Here is a 17,724-nt window from a genome sequence, read left to right as displayed (position 1 = left end):
ATTCTTTCCTTATTTGACATCTGTCACACTACTTTCTCCTGGTTCCTTCTATCTTCTAAAGTGTTCCTTTTAATTTTCCTTTTGTAGTTCCTCTTTCCCTGACTGACTCTTTGCAAACTTGTGCATTGTTAGATGCTTTCCTCAGTCCTTAATTTAAACTGCATTCTTCCTGGATATTCTCCACTTTTCTCATGGCTTTGTCTACAAACTATAGATAGATCTGTTATTTTCTAGTCAGTGAATTCAGCCTACTCATTACTGCTCTAAGGCTCCCAATACATACATTCCAATGTGAATCACAGGTAACCCAACCTCAGCATGTCTAAAATTGATGTGCAGACCTCTCATGCCAACTAACCCTATTTTAACTCCTATTTTGGTGAATGCTTGTACCGTTGATCTTGCTCCAAAGAAGCAATCTGGGAATGTTTGACCTCTCTCTCTCTCTCTCTCTCTCCCTCTCCCTTACAACTTCCCTTTACACCACCCACCCACTTCTTAACAGATGAGGAGTCCTATTCTATTGCTATGGAAATAATTAACATCCTTGTTGGTATCTTTGTATTGCATCAACTTGACTAGGATAAATTACATGTCCTAGAATTCCCTCCTCTGTATATTCTACCCTGAATGGGTCACAAGAGACATTTTCAAGATTAGAAAGCTAAAGGGTAGCACATCCATATACTTTAATGCTTAGAAGATTGGTTCATGAGCATGAGGAAAAAGTCACACATAGCGTCATTTACCCTCTGGCTTGCCTCACTAGGCTTGGGCAGCAGCTACTCTTCCTTCCCCTGGCTCTTCCTTCAGCTTCTCCAACCCCTGGACAAGGTGCTTATTTAGATCTGTGAGGACACTCACACTGCTGAAGTTGGAAGAAATAAGACGCTAGGCTCCACTTTGTCCTTGTGGGTCCTATCTTGTGCTCATCGATTCTAGTTTATCCTCATTCTCCCCTTGATGTCTACCTTCCCTTTCTCTCTGCATGACCTGCAGATTTCAAGCTCTAGGATCAGATGTGAAGACGAGTTTTTAGAGTTCACAACTGTGCAGGGAGAGATGTTTCTCATAAATTATATTTTATATCTGTTTGTCTCTCTGTCTATCTATCTATCTATCATCTTATCTACCTACCTACCTGTCTATCTACTTATCAGCATGTCTATCATGTGTCATCTTATGTTTTCCTTAGTGGTCCTGTTTTAGTGATCAAACCCAGACTTTTAGAGTCCTCTAATATCTTCTTGCACCGAATCCTTATATTTTCTGACTTTGGCTATTGTACTTTCCTGATCTTTCTGCCTACAATCTTCCATCTCCTCCAATTACCCTCCAAAATAAAGCTCTCTAGGGGCTCCCTGTCACTTTTAAGGCACAGTCCAAACACCTAGATATGATCTCCAGGGCCTTATGAGTTCTGGGTTTTGTACTCTTCCTGCCTTATTTTTCACTGCATATCAACTCCCACAAGCATTACGTAAATATGTGATACCCAGGCATTCCTAAACATTGTAAATTCTCTATACATTCCTTACCTTTACTCATGTTCCGCCTTCACCAGTATATTCCTGATGAATTCACACTCATCTTCATGATTGAGCTGTGGATAGAGATTATCTGTTTAAAACTCCCCAAAGGTAGAAAAATAATTTATCAGCTTCGGTGATTCTATACCTTTCTGCCATGGCGCCTTAATACATTAAGATGATTCGGGAGAGTGTGTTGGGGAGTTAATTCAGGATAAGCTTGTGTAGGACCTCTTAATCAGGTTTATGAAAGATTTCTATGCTGGGTGCCTTCATTGCTCCACAAACTTATAATAAGTATCCTTTGCTCCCCTGTGGTCAGCATTTCAGGTTCTATGGAAAACTTTCTAAGCTCTTAATCATTTTAAGTAAATAAAAAGTACCCTTTCCATATTTTAAACTTCCTGGTCCCTTAAGATAAATATGTTACTAACCATCTTCACCTGTATATTATATCCCAGTATTTTTTTTTTTCTCTTCATTTACTCCCTTGAGTCTTTCTCTATGCTTGTGGCTATTATATTTCACTCTGTGTGCTCAGCATTTTCCTACTAAACTTAGTTATTCATAAATATACAAAAACAACCAATAATAATTTATGTGCCTGTTCTATAACTATTCAAAAATTGGGACCTAATAATCTCAGATAACTGACAGAAGGCCTTGAGGCTAATATTACATGTCAAGTCTGATGCTAAAGATGAATGGGATTTTTTTCCTACTGGAGATGTCAACTATGAGAGAAGTGGTGAAGGGCAAAGAGGGCCTTATTAAGTGAGGTCCTTTTGATTTATTGTCTTACATAACGTTAGGATTAAATACTTTTTCTCACATTAGACCATGTATCCTTTCAGTATTGAAAAGTAGTTCTGAGTGATACAGTCTAATGTTAAAGCATTCAGAGTCTGAGTCAGATTGTCTGCTTTGATTCGTGCTTCCAGTATTTATCATTTGTGCAAACTTGGGCAAGTGCTTCTCTTCCCCTGACTTTAAAACTCTGCCTTTGGAAAATGGGACTAATAATGCTACCTATCTCATCAGGTTTCAGTGAATAATTCAGTGAGTGGAATCTGGGTGAAATAGTAAATCCTGATAGGGGTAAATTGAAAGACTGTAACTTGGAAGTCCCTTGATTTGGTATTTTGAGTAAAAGGAGTCCTATTTCTTTCCTTCCTGCCTCCCTCCTCCCCTTCTTCTTCTCTCCCACGTAAACACACCATTTTTCTTTTCTTCATCAGGAAAGAAAATGTCTTTATTATTCAGAAATGAAAGAAGGTATAGCCCATACCTAGAGACTAATATATGAAGCCCAGGGAATGGTGCAAATCAGTTCTTAATTTATTTCAGTAGATTCAGTTCAGTAAATCCACAGTAGAGAGATTCAAAATTCAATTGTTTCTTGGTATCTCTTTGTTTTTCATTGTTTCTCTTAGTCCCCCTTTATTGTTTAGGCTCCTTCCTTCTCTCAGCCAATGACTCTTCCTCAGGTGTTTTGTTGGATGTGGTGTCCCATCAAAATAGTTTGCAGGTGTGGGAGGAGAGGGCGCATCAGCCAGAGAAGGGGGTAAAGGCTACAGGAAAGGAATCTTCTCTGTGGAGAGAATAATCGGCAGCAGAAACAAGCATTTCTGAATTTAGCACAATAATAGATCCAAAACAAAGTTTCTGTTTCTCCTGACTTTCTTCCCACGTGTGTCTACTACTTTTTGTTTGTTTTTGGGTGCATGGTCTGGGAATTGAACCCAGGTCTCCCACATGGAAGGTGGGCATTCTAACCACTGAACCACCCATGCACCCTCATGTGTGTCTACTGTTACCTTATCTTTATATGGCCCAGAACACCTTAGTGGGAATATGAATCTCATAAGAGAGACAGAGAGAACGACCCTACCTTGTCATATTTTATTATTTTGTAGTTTGCTTTTGGTTTTGCTTTATTTTATTTGTGCTTTTATAGCAAAGTCAGAGAAGAGCAAGAGGTTTCTACCAACTCCAGGAGGGAGCTGCGTTCGCTGCGGAGGTGACAGTGAGCATACACGGGCAGGGCAATCCATGTTCTGTGACTTCAGGGCCATATTTAGCCCCCAGTGCTTAGTTTAGTGCTTTGAACAAAATAGATTCTAAGTAAATAACCATTTGACAGCTGAATGGGGCACTGGTGACAGTGGCAGTGAAGCCAGCGCCATGGCTAAACACAGCCATCCCGGCAGCACAGCTCGCTGCATACTGGTCCTCCTAGAGCCAGCAGAGCCTCTAAGTGTCATAGCAGTGACCTTGTGGCCAAACAAGGAAAGTGCAGTGCCCACAACTGGCCACTTCAAGTTCAACTTCGGGGGCAATGGCAGGCAAGTAAAGCACCTTTAACAGCTCAACGTGGGAATATAAAACAAAGAGTTACCCAGAAACTATTTATAGATTTTGGAATAAGACATCCAGGTAAATGGGACTTTTTCAGTTAAAAAAAAAAAGTGAGAGGCAAAGGGAACCAGATCACCTAACCACGGGCATACATATATCACCGTGAGAACATGAATTTATTGAGACTGGCTACTTACAAGGAACTTTCCTACTGCCTGTGACTGCTCTGAAGTACAGAAAAATTTGGAGCATTTTAGGGAGAACATATTGGACAACCCTTTATGAACACTCCTGGCTTTTAGTTAAAGAGAAAATATCCAACTTCAACTGTATTTATTAAATTTCCATATTGGAGCAGAGCAGACTCTAGCAGAACTCTATGGCCTTCCCCTTTGGCCCAATCACCAACATTGTCAGCCTGGCACTTTTGTCCTCTTCTCTCCTCAAACTGCATTGCAGAATCTTTTATTTTTCACTCCCGTCATTTATTTCACTCCCACTCTCACCTTTTGGTCTTTAGTTATTTATTTTTCCAGTAAAAAAAGTCTCTGCAGCATATTCTTTTGTGACTGTAATTCCTGTGACAAGCACAGAATTAACTAACATGAAGAGGAAAGAGGAGCGAGAAGAGAGAGAAGAGAAAGGAAGGCGTGGAAGATTAGGTGTGAGGCTAAAACTATAAATTGACAAATTTAGGTTATGATAGAGGGAGAAGAGATAAGTGGGCAAGAAACACACAGACCAGCATAGGTGAGAAAGGATATAAAGCATAGAGAAAGAGATTGTTGCTTTAGAAGATGGTAGAGTCATAGTTCGACATCAACCATCATGGACTGGCCCCATGAGGTTTATAAATATTTAAGCAACTTTACTCCAACTTTATTTTGTATGTTCAGTGAAAATATAAGGCCTTAATTTTATTGTGGCTCTATTTTCTGAAGCCTGGAATGTCCTGGGTAACATGTCCCTGGGTAGGGTAGAACTCAGAATTGTTTCCTCACTTACTAGTTCCCATATAATTTATAAATTTCAGTTTAATTTGTATATATCACTTAATGAGGTTTGCTAAGGGGGAATGGAAAATATTGCCAAATTTGGTGCTTTTTATTTAGATTTGCTAAGGAAACACGATAATTGTGAGAGTAGTGAAATGGTCTGTGTAGAACGGTAGAGTTATTTCTAAGTTCTGAAACAAATTCGTCATGCACTTGAGATTGCAAGAGACAGAGTATTACTAAGGTGTATCCATAGAAGCTACTGGCATAGGTTTTTTACAGCCAGGTTGCCTGATCCTGTACTGTTTTAGCTGTCTTGTTGGGGTCACCTACTTAAATTCTCTAGCCTTCACTTTTCTCATCTGTAAATTGAGAATTATAATAGTACCATCACAGGCATTATTATTTTTATTATTATGTCTTAATTGTCAGTTGAAAGAAAAATGAAGAACTTGGGAAGCGTTGGGGACTGTCCCCTATAAAAGATGTGTTCAGGTTCCAACCCCTGGTCCAGTGGGTATGAATTCATTCAGGCAGGGTGGGCCCAAAGTACCTGAGTGTGACCTTAATCCAATATGGCTCTGGTCCTTATAAGCAAAGGAAATTGGACACAAAAGAAGGGAAGCCACAGGAAACAGACAGAAGCTAGAAGTCAACGGAACCTGGAAGATAAAGGAGAAGACACCTCCGTGTTACTGCCTTGAGACAAAAAAGCCAAGGAACTCCAAAGACTGCAACCAGTTAGATGATACCAACTCTAGGAGAAAGCGAGCCTTCTAGGCTCTGAAAGCATGAGTCAGTAAATTCCAGTTATTAAGCCAATCTATTGCATGGCATTTGTTTTAGCAGTTAGGAAACTAAAACAGGAAGAATTCCCTGGCACGTCTTCCCATGTATGCAGAAGTCATATAAGACCAGGACAGTGCACGTCATGGGGCTCAAATAATTCATTTCAGGTTTTGAAGACAAATAGATATCTATTCAGAATTCTCATCTCCTGGATTGGACCTCCTTGCTCTTATTCAGGTAAAGTAGCAATAGTCTATTAATACCCGTCCTAATGGAGAGACCAAGAACTTAGGGAAACAAGTACTGAACTCAGAGTGTGAAGTTATGAATCTGAAACTGATCCTGCCTCCCCTGTTTGTTTATCAGTCCATTTCTGGAAATTTTATGAACCTAAGTTTCCTAACTTTAAAATGGCTGCCTTACCTGCCACACACTTTTGATAGAATCAAGTGAGATAATATATTATTATGTATTGAAAACTATAAAGTTGTCTAAGTTTCATCAGTATTCATTTAATATTTATTTATAAAATACTTTATTAAATCTGGGAATTACTTTTATGGCCTTTTTTTTTTTTAATTCTTCATCATAATTCCAAATTCTTAATCTTGGCTATTTACTTCTGATGAGATTTGGTAATAAAAATATTGGAATAGAAAATTTCTTATATTCTTACAGGCAATGAAAAGAGCTTTATTAATCAAAGGAAGACATCTAATGTGGGAATTTATCAACAAAATTCATGGAACACAATCACCTTTAAATCAGTTTTCTTCAATCTCAGTCCCAGATTTAGCATACACACCAACAGAATATGGTGCTCAGAGCTTACACTGTCCTAAGGGAGAAAACAAATATATTCTGGTTTTTGTATATTTTCTTGGAAAACTTGCATGTAATACATGGTTTAATACTCTATCAAAGGACTCTGTGAACGTGTTATAGTAGCAATGCTGGTAAACCAAAGTTTGCTTTTAATCTTTTGATGTGTATGATTTGGGGGGATCCAAGCTTTTTAAAGAATGAATTTCCTTTTACTTTGTATTTTTAAGTCATTAAAATAAATAAATAGTAACATATATTCAATGGGTACTGCACAGTCATGTTTCTTTCATGGACAGCCAGCTCTATAAGACTATGTATCCTAAGATTGCCCACACACTGTGATTATGTGAAAACTTGAAATAGATAGCTCAGCAGTTTTAAAGCTCAGGAATCCTCCGAGTACCACATACTTCCCATAAACAATTTTGTCCTCTGCAGTATCCTGGGTAGGGGCTATATATCCAAGTACTGCAGTAAGAAGAACTACAGTAGCATAAGTAGATGCTACACACTGATATATCACATAATAGATACATAATATGAAGATTCTCAGTTTCATGGGCATCAGTAAAAAATCTTTGTAATAGAATAATATCTATTATCAAAGAGCATGTAGAAACCGTTTTAAAAATTAGTTTTACAGAGCTAATAAAACCAGAAAATAGCCAGAAAGAGCATTAACTTGCTCCTATGCATCCCTATCCTTGATTATCACTCTAAAATTGTCACCATCCTCAGTCACCTAATCTAGCTCTTCTATTTTTTCAATATTCTTATGTAATATGCTTCTATTGCACTTGTGGGTTTATTAATTTAAATGCTATATCTTCTACTTACATCTTAAAAAGGAAGATGCTGCTTTAGTTCTCTTATTCTGCCTCTCCATTTCTCCCTCACATACTTTTTTAATTCATCATCCCACTATATCATGTATGATTTTTGCTAAACCAATATTCAGATTTTTATATAATAATTATTTAAATCCTGTTCAGAGATAAACAGTATATTGCACTATATTTACATGTCTTTTGCTGTATGGCTTTGGGTCATCAGTGGTATAAATAATCACGTTGTTAGATTACCTGCTAAGTATTTTAATGTTTCTATCACTAATTTATCATCAATTACATTGTCAGAAATATACACATATAAATGCAGACATGCACAATATATATATGCATGCATATATATTTTTATATTATGTATAATGTATATAGAATATGTATTTTCAATCAAGTACTATCTGAATGTCAGCTTTAATATCTTGGAGAAATGTCTCCTGGAATTAGCTATCTCCTCACTCCAAACGAACAAGTTTGATCTAACTTTGCTGCTCAGCTATTATATTGGGATTTCTCTTCTACATCACTCAGAGATTCCCTTCACTCATTTCCAAAGTTGGATCATCTTTGCCTGAGGAGTTCATTCCATTCACATCCTCCCTCATTTGTTTTAGTGAAATGCCCTGTCTGTTTGCTTCAGGAGAAAGTATACAGGGGATAAAATTTGATAGCTTGCTTGACTGAAAAATATTTTTACTCAGTTCCTGCCTTTCAATGCTATTTTGACTGGAAATAGAATTCTAGGTTAGAATCATTTTGACTGAGACTTTTGATGGCATTACTATGTTTTCATTGGTGTTTTGGTTATTGAGAAGTCTAATGCCATTCTAATTCTTGATTTTTTTGCAGTTGTCTGTTCCCCATTGCTTAGAAGGCTCTTGAACATTCTCTTTACTCTGACTGTTTTTAATTATCATTATAATGTTGCTTAGTGTTTATTTTTTGCATTAATTATTTTTCTGAATAATCTTCTGATCTGAAAAGTAGTGGGATTCATTTTTGGGAAAATATATTGAATTATTACTCCATTCATTCTCCTTCATTTTTTCTCCTCACCTTTTGAATTTCCTGGACTGATGCTCTATATATTGTTTAAACTTCATCTTTTGTCTTTTTGTTCTATGTTCTGGGAGAGTTCAGTTTTCCAAATACTTTAATAAAATTTTTATTTTGCATTATATTATTAGGCAAAATAGCTCTTTTCATGTATTTAGAGTTTTATTTTCATAATACCCAAATTTTATTTCAAGGATACATCATATATTACTGAATATTCATAAGTAATTTTTCTCATTCTTTGAGATTTTCTTTTTATTCTGAATTTGCTCTGTTTTCTTCAAATTCCCCTTTTTCCTTCTGTTGGTTTAGTCTCTGTCTTTCATGCCACAGCTTTTCTAATGTATCTGCAATTCTTGGCTGTCGTATTAAGCGTGAAGTATTAAAAAGCTCATTGGAAACTCTGAGTATATGGAAGGGATATCTCAGGGAAGAGGACATTTTAATTTGGGGATAAAAAAAAACCCTCATGAAGTTGTTGAAAAAATCTCTTATTTTCAAAATATTTTCAATATTTTGAAATTTCAAATTTCTCTTATTTTCAATAGATTATTGTTCCCTTGGGTTAGAAAATTCTCTACTCTCATATCTGAAGGAAATATTGTCAACTTTCAGGGAGAAAAGTTAGAAAGAATAGTGTCTCAAGGCTAGGTTTATCATCTTCAATTACTCCCTATTCTAGTTTGCTAGCTGCCATAATGCAATATATCAGAAATGGAATGGTTTTTAAAAAGGAGAATTTAATGAGTTGGTAGTTTACAGTTCTAAGGCCAAGAAAATGTCTCAATTAAAGCAAGTCTATAGAAGTGTCCAATCAAAGGCATCCAGGGAAAGATACCTTGGTTCAAGAAGGCCGATAAAGTTCAGGGTTTCTCTGTCAAGTGAAAGGCACATGGCAAACACAGTTGGGGCTTCTCTTTTGGCTGGAAGGGCATGCGGCGAACTTGGCATCATCTGCTAGCTGCTTCTCCTGGCTTCCTGTGTCATGAAGCTCCCCAGGAGGAGTTTTTCCTCTTTATCTCCAAAGGTCACTGGCTTGTGGGCTCTTTGCTTCTCGTGGCTATGTCGTTCTGTTCTGCTCTCTCTGAATCTCCCATTCTCCAAAATGTTTCCTCTTTTATAGGATTCCGGTAAACCAATCAAGACCCACTCAAATGAATGGAGACATGTCGTCACCTAATCCAGTTTAACAACCACTCTTGATTTGGTTATATCTCCAGGGAGATGATCTAATTGCATACAGTATTGAATAGGGGTTATTCTGCCTTTATGAAATGGGATTTTGATTAAAACATGGCTTTTCCAGGGCCCATACATCCTTTCAAACCAGCACACTCCCCTATTTCAGATTTGCATCCAGTCCCTCGTGTCCCTGGGCTCAGCATTTTTTGGGTTCAGTATCTGCAGGGAACGATCCTCCAGTCTTCTAGGAAGAGAGATGAATCATTGCTTTGCTGTGTGAGTTGATGGGCAGGGATCTGACAGGCTAAGTGCTTTGAACTTCACTGGCACATTCAGAGCTGTTTGGTGTCTGAACCTTTCTGGAATTCTGCACATAAGCCATCCTTTCAAGGTTCTCTTCACTATCAACTTTGGTTTCAGCTTTCTCTATTTTGCTAACCTTTCCAATTATTTTTCAGCTTCTATAACACTCCTAGTTTTGCCTTTTCTTTTCTTTTTACACCGGTATATTCTCTTTGAAAAACTCATCATTGCCAATTAGATGGGGTCTGGAAGGCAGTAGAGTAAGATGCATTTAAAGGTCATGTTTAAATAGAAGTTCAGTATAATGTTCTGAGCATGAACTAAGCATGATCATTCAGATGTACTAAGAAAGAAGGATCTTTTTTTAATCATAAATATATGACAGAAATTTTTATAGCGATTTTCACTTTAGAACCATCAAGTAACTATACCTACTTATTTTAGTCTCCGTGTCTTGATATGTTGGAGAAAATTTAGCCACATTCCCAGGAGCCAATGAGTCATCACTTTTTTTCCTGTCTTCTTCATTTGAAAAGGATTCAGTATTCAGTCCTTTCTGGTCACACTGCCAGAAGCTACTTCCTAATCTAGGCACTCCACTAATTGTCAAGGTATTTTCTGAGGACTTAAGTTATCCTTTGTTTGGCGACCTTGAAATATTATTTAAGGAGCTGCTGTTGTCCCTCAGGGAACTCCTTCAGTTGTGCTGAGAACCTTCTCTCTTCCTCAACTGTAAAACCAGAATCATACACTATTGAACCAACAAATTGATGTTGCAAATACTTATCTATTAAGTTTAAAAAATGACTGGTAGAAAGATCCAAGTAGCAGAGAGAAAGATTCAAATAAAAAGTTTGTACAGTAGATTTTCCTAATCCCAGCTAGATGAAAAATACTAAAGCTTAAGGAAGAGGTGGAGGGGAGAGAAAGAGGAAGGGGATATCAAGTTAGATAGGAAAGCTTGGGGTTCGGCAAACCAAAGTTTATGCTATGAACACTAATGTTCTAGAGGTTCTAATATGATTGTTACCTCCTCTTTGAATCATTTCTAGGAACGAGTGCATTACTTACATTACTAAATAAGGAAATTGACATGTGTTTGATAACTATTGTGTAGATTTTGACCTACATTTGTGTTAGGAATCTTTATTATCTTGTTTCAGCTTTAATCCTCTACATATAATCTTGAATTTAGACAGAAAACTAGCTCTTTGCCATCTAAAGTTAGTCCATGAGTATTCTTAGTTAGGAATTCATCTGTCCATCCATCCATCCATCCATCCATCCATCCATCCATTTCCCTCATTTTTTTTTGTCATTCATATATTTAAAGACACTTGTTATCCAGTAATTAAGGATTAAGCATTTGGGGAGATGCTGGTCATGAAAAGATGAATATAAGTAAAAGGGTAAGGGTTTGAGGCATATATACCTAGGTGTGAATCCTAGATATGGTATTCATGAACTATGTGAAATCAGACAATGTAGTTTAATCCATATGACTTCATTCCCTCACCTTCAACAGGGAAATAATAATTTTCACTTCTAAAACTACCTTTGAACAGATGATTATAGACTTAGTATAAACCATACAGTACACTGTATAACACATAATGTTAGAGCTTTTTAGTTGCTGTGCTACTGTAATCATTATGAGTATTATTTTATACCTTGTACAGTCTCCCTCCATGGAATATTTCTTGAAGGTTGGGCCTAGAAGGGATTTGTTGAGCTTGGGAATAATTTCAAGAAGGAACGCACAATTACATTTGTATATTAATAACAAAATAGGCATTTAGGAGACAGCTTGTTAATTCTAAATAAAGTAAAATGAGAAGGCAAAAGTAAGATGTGAAACTAAGCACCCTGGAAAATGAGGTAACTATTGACTGGGAAGATTCAGAATGGTAAAAATGGAAGGAATTGTCTGAATCTAAACTACAGTGTTGGTCATGTTTGTTATGCAGTGTATCAGTGTAGGCATGGAGTTGATTAACAGCAATAAAATAATCCCTTCTCTCATAGCAAGTCATAAGGAAAAAACCCATGTAGATGAATAATTAATAGTTAATATACAATATGGAAATGTGATCATAGGAGTACATACAATGTATTATGCAAACTACAGAAAAGAAAACAGTTACAGTTAGAGATTGCAGATAATACACATATTGTCAAAATGTTAACCAATGTCCCTAATATTTGCAATGCTTGGGCAGGAGTACAAATAGAGGGCTTTGTACCATTTCTCTAGATATTGAAAAGTAATAAATCAAGTTAACAAAAATTTATGTTAAACATGTTTTAGACTTCAACCACGAAGAACATGAAACTTCATAGCAGCATGGAGGCCAGTTTTGAATTTAAATTCTTTGAACTCCATGAGTTCCCTGTGGGAAATTAGTGGTATAGTGAAACAAGTGGTTAGGCCCCAATTCCAGTAGCTCCTTTTCTGTTATTACCCCAGGCTCTGCCGTGCATGTCCAGGCCCTGTAGACATCCCAGCCCTGACCTACTCCACCCCCAAACAGCTACCTTTGGCCACCATGCCATGCTTTGAAGCATGCACATCATTGGCTCAGAGATTTAGGACAGAGGATTCTGCGTTTCTGGGTGCACTAAACATGCTCTATAAGTGAGGAGGTCATATATTTTGGTTATAGAATGTCCATAGGCAGAGAAGTCTTCTCTAAAACATGGTGCCTAGGATGGGGAACATTCCTTCTTAGCCCTAGGGTTGGTTGTAAGCAAATGCTCCATGGAAGATTTAAATACTGAAGATATCAATGTGAGTCAGGAGAGTGGATGAGTTTTTCTGAGGGTGAAGACAAAAGATTTTCTGAAGACAAAAGCATAAGCAAAGGCACATAAATGGGAAAGGATATGGTTTTTCTTGGGATCTTTTAGTACTACTGTTTGCTTTGAGGGCAGGGAGTGTAGGGGAAAATGTGCCTATACATAGGGGTTGGAGCCAAACTGTAAAAAACCTTCTCTGCCACAAAGAACAGCTGAGGAAGAAAGGTTAGAAGTTCTTCATTTCTACTTGTAACAGAACAATTCTATTCTCATAAATTGCACAACATGGATCACCCAGTAAATGTTTATTTCAAAGGAAAAATGTTTCCTTGACTAAAAGAAAGTTTGAAGATCAGCTCTGAGGCAATGAGTGACCCCAGAATTTTCTAAGTAGCAATCTAGAATTGTCATCATTATGTAAGAAAATTCTGGAGCTGGTTAATGGATGGATTGGGGCAAGAAATCTTGGGAGGGAGACCTAAGCAATAATTCTAGAAAAAGAAAATAAGGAGTCAAACCAGGGCTTGGAAAAGGTTCACGGATTTTCTTAGGAGTGAAATCAATTGAATATGGGTTTTGATTGTGTAGAACAAGGAAGAATCAGGATTTAGAATTTAGGTGTTTAGGTTATGTTACAAGCCATGATAGCATTAAAAGGCAAGTTCCAAATGTGTTTGGGAAAATAAAGACTTGTTTTGGACATGTTGAACTATAATACTGATTGTCCCTCATGGTTTTGCTACTTCTGTAATAGAGACTCAGCTTGCTTACAATGCCTACAGAATGCCCTCTTTACCTCTGTCCAATCTTTGTTTCTTCAATTTTGGTAGGTTAAAAAGTAGTTTTATGCTGCAGAATTATTAAGAGGAATTCTTTTCCATGAGTTGAGGAATGTTATGTTTAAGGAAACTTCAAGGATTACTGAGTCAACACTTCCAGCAGTGCCCAACTGTAACTCACACCTGCTTGATAAAAAAAGACTGGAGAAAAATCAAGCTAAAATTTCATCAAACAGATGTTCAAAAAGAAATGTAGTAACCAAAGGCAAGTTTCACTCAGTGCTCATGTAAAAGTAAGCATTATTGGAACAAACTGTACAAATTAAGTGATCACTATCTTTGCAGAAAAAGAAAAGAAATTTGTTCCAGTGTGGAAAAGATTAAAAATTTAATTTTAAGATAATCCTGTATTGTTCAAAGATTAACATGCTCTTGTCTCTTTTTTTTCTGGCTATCAACTATAATTAAAAGTAAAAGCCTCTATTTCAATACATGGATCTTCTCTCCCAGAATAATTGGATGCTTATTAAAAGTTCCTGATTATACTTAAGTAGCAAATTTCTCTTTCTCATTTAGGCTTTATTTCTGGAGCTTCCTGACTGCTCTGGCTCCTCTAGTTTGGCAGTTTGATCAGCATTTTTGTCTCACAGTCCTGTTTAGTTTTGCCTCTGCCTTAGGATCAGCAGCACACATTGCAGCATCAACAGGTGTGATATGTCAGGTCTAGGCCAGTGCTGGGGATATCCATAGATCTGTCTGGAAACTGGAGACACAGCAGCCTTCATCACAGAACACCTTGGTTTAAGGTTTCCAGCTAAGCTGGCTCAAAGGTTTAAATGCAAGGCATCCAAACAAGATCTAGACCCTTGGGGATATGGCACATGGGGACAAATGAGTTTTCCAGTCCACACTCAGCATAAAAGGGAAAGGACAGGTTATAAATAAAATCATTAATTAGTATGGGAGCAAGAACCTTGTATGCATGGCCCTGCACTCCCTTACTTCCTCTCGAGGATACATAGCTCATTATACACAGGTAGTTGTCATTGTTCCTTCAGATACTTCTTCACTTCCTAGAAAATTGCCACCCCAGACCTGCATGGTTTGACCTGGAGAAATCAATAGTTTGCCCAAGTTGGGGGTTATGTTTCAGCAAGTCGACTCGGCCAGTGTGCCTAGAGTAACATTATGGAATTTGAAAATTCTATAAGTAATATTTTGGCTTCCATTTGCTACCCTTCATTTTATTTCTCAAATGAAGTCACATGGAAAAGGGAGGAGCTATTTACCAGGTGTCTTGTGAGAGATTTCATGTATTATATAATAATTTTATTTGACCTTTAAATTGTTTTCTGTTTGAATGTATATGAAAATATCCTAGAAAAACTATTTTGCAATTATTGATCCTGGTCGATATCCTTGTATACATGCAAAATTCTAGAAATCAATATAATTGATTTACTCAAGGTTACCCTGGAAGTTACTATCAAAACTATGGGAAAAAGTAAGCTGCTTAATTGGTATTCAAACATTTTTCCACAGCCAAACATTCCCTCTCAGGGTACAATAGGTAATTTTACACTATTTGATTTAATAACATAGAATTATTCACTTACCGTACCTTTGAAATAGCCCAAACCACTGGATTTGTCTTTGGAAAACTTGGGTAAAGTGGACTGTAGCTCCTTTAGTGAATTGTGTTACTCCTTTTATTCATAAGCTTTAATAACATTGCAGAACAATACGTAGCAGTTCTCCAGAGGCCAGAAATCTGAAGTGAATCTGAATTGTGATAAAGCTTACCGTTTTAGTTCTCAAGCTGCTGAAACAAATATTGTAACAGGTGGGCTTAGCTACAATAATTTACTGACTCACAGTTTCAGAGGCTGGAAGACTTGCTTCCTCTCAGAGTCAGTGTCTTCTGGCTGGCTGGCAACCTTTGGGGTTCCTTGACTTTTCTGCCACATGGGAATGTAGCGGGAAGCATCTTCTTTCTCTTCTGAATTCCACTGACATCCAGCTTCTGGCTTCTCCCTGTGGTTTCTCTCTCTGTGGACTTCTCTATAAGGTCTCCAGGAACAGGATTAAGACCCATCCTGATTCAGTTGGGTCACACCTTAATTGAAGGAACCTCATCATAAGGTCCTGTTTTAAATGGGTTCATACCCACATGAATGGATTAAGATTAAGAACATGTTTTTCTGGGGTTCATAACGCCAAGACATCACACTAATGTAGTTATCTCATACCGTATATCTAGCATACATGACTCAACACATTAGTGTCAGTTCTGAGATTCAACCAAAAGATGTGATCCTATCATATGTATGTCCTCTAACACCCCATGAAGTCACTAGTGAAATATTTTCACAATATAAAAGCAAACCTTTGCAAATGAATGCATGAAAAACCTCAAAATATTTACTAACACTGGTTTTAAAAGGTAGTTTGATATTGCATTTTTATGTGACTATGAAATTCAAATAGATGAAAATCTGAATTTCCAATTATTAGGGTAATTCAGGCATTTCCATTTCTTTATATTTCATTGACAGAATGAATAAAATATATTTATGTATGTCCGCTATTGAAGGGGACTGCCAGGCAATGAGATGTAGCTTTTCAGTTTGGGGGAAATTACTAAATGTTTTGGTATCCTCCTTTTCTCTTATTATTTCTTCTTTTTACAAATCCAGTCTTGAATATATAAGAATATTGATATGTTAATTTCAAGTATAATAAATTTACAAAGCAAAATTCTATTTAGAAGATTTTCCGTTAGTAAAATGATACTTAAAATTAATTTATAAATGATGCAAAACTCATAATATAAAGTTTAAGCATCTTTTGTTTATGCTTTTTTGCTGGACTTGTGTGTGTGTATGTATGTATATATTCACAAGACCATATTTGCATGCTTTCTGGATTAGGAATGGAACAGGGAGATTTGTAATGCACATTGATATTTTAATGAACATAGTGAATTTCTAAAATTTAAGTCATGTTGCCAAATATTTGCACCAAGGAAAATGTGTAGTGTTGGGTTATTTCAGTGTTAAACAAACAAACAAAAAAAATGAAAATAAACATTAACATGTGGATTGTTGAAATGTAAACCACTAAATAGTCTTGAAGACAGTTATAGCATCAGTCATGAGCCTTAAAGTCATTCACAATTTTAATCTGATAATTCTACTTTTAGGAATTTTTCCTTGCAAAATAACCAGAGATGTTCAAAAAAGATTTATGTTCCAAGACTTTGTGACATTATTTTTTAGAAAACAAACCAAGGTCCTAGGGAAATTGTGTGTGTGTGTGTGTGTTTGATGGGATATTATGTATGAATAAAAATATATTTTGGAAGAAAATTAATTATGGTGTGAGAAACAGCCCTTGTCATAATATTACATGGGGGAAAAACCAAGCACAAAGCTTTGTATACAGTATGATCATTGTTTTATTTAAAAGATACCGAACAGCTGTAAAGAAGCAATGTATGTTAAATGTAAATAGATGATACTTTTCTATTGTGGGATAAGATACACTGCATTTTAATCTTATACCCAGTTGATTAAATGCATTGCAATGTGTACATCAACTTTTAAATTAGCATATCCTTTACAGTGAATGTCCACAAAGTAGAGGTCTCAGAGTCCTTTGATTCCAGAATTAAATAGTTAAAAACTATGGAAATTTACTTAGTTGTCTGGGTCTGCTGTAACAAAAGACAAGAATTAGGTGGCTTAAAACAACAGAAATTTCTCTCTCAGTTTTGGAAGCTGGAAGTCCAAAATTAAGGTGTCCCCTGGGCCATGCTTCTTCTTAAACCTGTAGAAGCGAATCCTTCCTTGCCTCTTCTGGCCTCTGCAGTTTGCTGGCCATCCCTAGAAGTAGGGCATTTTCATAACTCACCAATGTGCTCCATTGTTAACTAGGAAGCACTTGTCCCATGGCTGGCACTTCGAGAAATAAAGAATAAGGAAATATGAATGAATGAAATTATTGTAAAGGTTAACGAAGCATATATTTTTGTCATTTACAAAATTAGGCACACGATCTGTTAAATGGTTCTGTCACTGAATTAATGCTAGAGTTGCAGAGCATCTGATTAAATTTGGCAAATAATAGCTGAGTAGAAAGCACATGAGTTTTGCCTTTGGGAAGTTTCCATTGTAATGATAAGTTAATTATCCTTCATGTTTTCTTTGGATATAATGGCAACTTCAGATTATTTATCAACACTGATGAGTCTAACATGTACATAGATAAT

At 36.6% G+C, this 17,724-nt stretch overlaps 2 long non-coding RNA genes and 1 other non-coding gene across 3 annotated transcripts in view; 1 reads left to right on the top strand and 2 right to left on the bottom strand.

Annotated features, from left to right (window-relative positions):
- Nucleotides 1–17,724, top strand: part of LOC143653086 (uncharacterized) — an 87,492-nt gene that overhangs the window by 34,261 nt on the left and 35,507 nt on the right. The window lies entirely within an intron of this gene.
- On the bottom strand, nt 3,251–3,322 carry TRNAG-UCC (transfer RNA glycine (anticodon UCC)). Its single transcript has one exon. It is a non-coding gene; the product is annotated as a tRNA-Gly (tRNA).
- LOC143653088 (uncharacterized) overlaps nt 17,321–17,724 on the bottom strand; it is a 101,887-nt gene continuing 101,483 nt past the window's right edge. Inside the window, exon 3 of the long non-coding RNA XR_013161078.1 lies at nt 17,321–17,413. This is a non-coding gene — a long non-coding RNA (uncharacterized LOC143653088). The remainder of the gene's footprint in view (nt 17,414–17,724) is intronic.

This window comes from Tamandua tetradactyla, chromosome 13, assembly GCF_023851605.1.
Source record: "Tamandua tetradactyla isolate mTamTet1 chromosome 13, mTamTet1.pri, whole genome shotgun sequence".
NCBI classification, from domain to species: domain Eukaryota; kingdom Metazoa; phylum Chordata; class Mammalia; order Pilosa; family Myrmecophagidae; genus Tamandua; species Tamandua tetradactyla.
Note: the sequence above shows the minus strand (reverse complement) of the source record. Positions and strands in the feature narration are given on the sequence as shown.